Source organism: Eptesicus fuscus, chromosome 8 (assembly GCF_027574615.1).
Source record: "Eptesicus fuscus isolate TK198812 chromosome 8, DD_ASM_mEF_20220401, whole genome shotgun sequence".
NCBI lineage: Eukaryota > Metazoa > Chordata > Mammalia > Chiroptera > Vespertilionidae > Eptesicus > Eptesicus fuscus.
The window spans coordinates 55936401-55939313 of NC_072480.1; the positions used below are offsets into that span (position 1 = coordinate 55936401).

General features: G+C 49.8%; 1 pseudogene; it reads right to left on the reverse strand.

Moving 5' to 3' along the window:
- Positions 1-600: 600 nt before the first annotated feature.
- LOC103305083 (smad nuclear-interacting protein 1-like) lies at positions 601-1912 on the reverse strand (annotated as a pseudogene).
- Positions 1913-2913: the final 1001 nt, after the last annotated feature.

Sequence of the window (2913 nt, forward strand, 5' to 3'; positions counted from 1 at the left end):
CCTGTACAGCCAAATGCTTAAGCAGGCTCCATGCAGCATCTGTTTAATTCCAACAGTCAATAACGAGATCATGTGGTAAATTCCCACTCCCCAAAAAAGAAATACAAAATCAAATTCTGTGACTCAAGAGCTCAACCAGGTCAAAGCTTTGATATATACAGGAGGCTGTTTTCATGATAACCAAAGCTTAGAAAGATTCTCTGTTAAGGGATTCGCCCCAGAAACAAAAACAAAACAAATCCAGTCCACAAAGCCTATAAACAAAGAGAACAAGCCACGGTGCCCCTTTAGACAAGGGCTTGTGGTTTCCTCGGCAGCAGTTCTGAAAGCACCAACCAAAGCCACAGCGCTTCCAGGAGACCAGGGTGTGCCCTTGAGGCTGCTCCGGAAACACTTGCCCCCAGGCAAGTGGCAGATGTGCCGCGGAAAAAAGTTCACACAAACACAAGCCTTACATTAGAACATAAGCTGGTCAGCAGCCCAGGAAAGACTTAAAGCAGTAAGAGGCATTGCACAGAGCCCCAGGGTGCTCTGTGTCAATCACAAAACCTGTGGCAGGAAGGAAAGGTCTCTCAAGACTTTGGGTTGTTGGTTAGTTTGTTAGGTTTCAGATACCCCCTCCTCCTCCCCCTCCTCCTCCTCCTCCTCCCCTTCCTCCTCTTCCTCTTCCTCCTTCCCCTCTTCCTCTTCCCCCTTCTCCTCCCCTTCCTCCTCCCCCTCCTTCTCCCCTTCCTCCTCCCCCTCCTCCTCCCCTTCCTCCTTCCCCTTTTCCTCCTCCTCCTTCCCCTCTTCCTCTTCCCCCTCCTCCTCCTCCTCCTCCTCCTTCTCCTCCTCCTCCTCCTCCCCCTTCTCCTCTCCTTCCTCCTTCCCTTTTTCCTCGTCCTCCTTCCCCTCTTCCTCTTCCCCCTCCTCCTCCCCTTCCTCCTTCCCCTCTTCCTCCTCCTCCTCCCCCTCTTCCCCTCTCTCTCTCTCCTCCTCCCTTTGCTCTCTACTTCAGAGGTGCCAGTCAGAGGACTCGTGAAACAGAACATACTCTCTCTGCTGCTGAACCCAAATTTAAGCACATCTTTTTCCTTCAGTTCATAGTATCTCTTTGGTTCAATGCGCTTGTTATTCAAGAACGTTCCACTGAGCCAAGGCCAATGATGTAGGGCTTCACCCTGCGGCCGCCTGACCGGCCAGCACAGGTGTATTCCACAGCCTGTCCTGCAGGATCGCATGCTGGTCTGACCCAGGGGGTGATGGACTGGGATGTGTGCGACAGGGCCGTGCCGTCCCGGGAGGTAGCGCTTTGTCCATGGATGTGCACGAATTGAAGCACCTCTTCATTTTTGAAGGGGTGGAGACGCCACCATTTTATAGGGATACGTGCTTCGGGGCGTCGCTATATTGAATGACTACACCTCAGGAGGTTCGTGTCCTCAAGAAACGCCCCCAGAAAGTTCGAAGCTTGGCTGCTCCTTAACAGGCACCTCTTTGTTGGTGTTGTTGCCACCAGGTGGAGAAACCAACTCCGGGGGCTCATTACCGCTGGTACTGACTTCATCCCTTTGGCCATGCTCCCCCCGCCCCCCCCCCCAATGGGGCATCATAAAGCTCCCCTCTGCCTCCTGAGCCTGCAGGTGCTGACGGTCTCCATCAGGTCCCTGAGGGGCCTGCCCGCTCCCATTAGAGCTTCTCCTCTCATTAGAGCTTCTCCTCTGACGGGAGCGGAGCGGCCCCTGGGCCTGTCCCGGTCAGTGCTCCTAGCTCGGCCTGGTGCTTCCCGGTGCTGCCAACCCTCCCATCCTCCCCGGGACTGGTGATCCTCAGGCTCTTGCTTCACTTGGACCATTGAGTGGCGAGGGCTTCGGTTTCTGTCACCCCGAGGAGACGTGCGTCTTCTCCCTGAGGACTTTTTCTTTTCGGCTGGGGACCCACCACACAAACATCACATTTGTGAAGGCCTCTGCTCTTCACACTATAGGAGTCAGGAGCTGCACCTTCCCAGCCTATCGTCTCCCCCTGAGCTCCAGACCCACAGACCTAACTGCCTACCAACCCTTCCCTCACTTAGATAACATAACTCTTGATTCCCAACCCTCCAAACGTTTCCTCTCTTGGTCTCTGCCATCTCAGGAAGGGTCACCCCCATCCAACCTGCTCCTCAAGTTAAACACCTACACGTCATCCCTGATTCTTTTTCCCCCTCATCAACAGCTCTCCAAACCCCTCCCCCGCAGTTACATTCCCCTATACAGTTCCAATGAAAAAAGAGAAGTCATTAGTTAGGATTTACCAAAAGTATAAATTAGTTGTCGTTGCAATTATTATCACTAACCACATATACAATTTCAAGCAAGGAAAATGATGATTTGGAAGACCTCAACGAAACACGATTAAGTCTAGAGCTAGAAAAATTCACATCCCAACTTTCCACTTTCTGTTTGCATGACTTTGACAAGATACTTAATCTTTTTTTTCAAATATACATATTTTAAAGGTCTCTAGAATATTGTGGATTCCACAATATTATATATAACGTATATAAATAATGTTGACTTTATTTTTTTCCATCACCATTTATCCCCCTACACCCTCTCACCATACTGTTGTCCATGTCCATGAGTTCTTACTCTTTTTTTTTTTTCTTTTTTGCTCAATCCTTCCAGGTTGTTCGCTCTCCACCCCACCCCCCATGAGCTGTCAGCTGCTCTCTATCTATAGAGTCTATCATTTTGATTGTTAGTTCATCTGTTCCTTGGATTCCACATATGAGTGAAATCATATGGTACATGTCTTTCTCTGACTGGCTTATTTCACTTTTCTCCAGCAAAATGGGCTTTTTTTTTTTTTGGAAACAACAAAGAAATGCAGTTCAGGACATGTGGTCTAATAGCAAAAATGCCATGTTGAGAGAAACAAAGGAGAGAC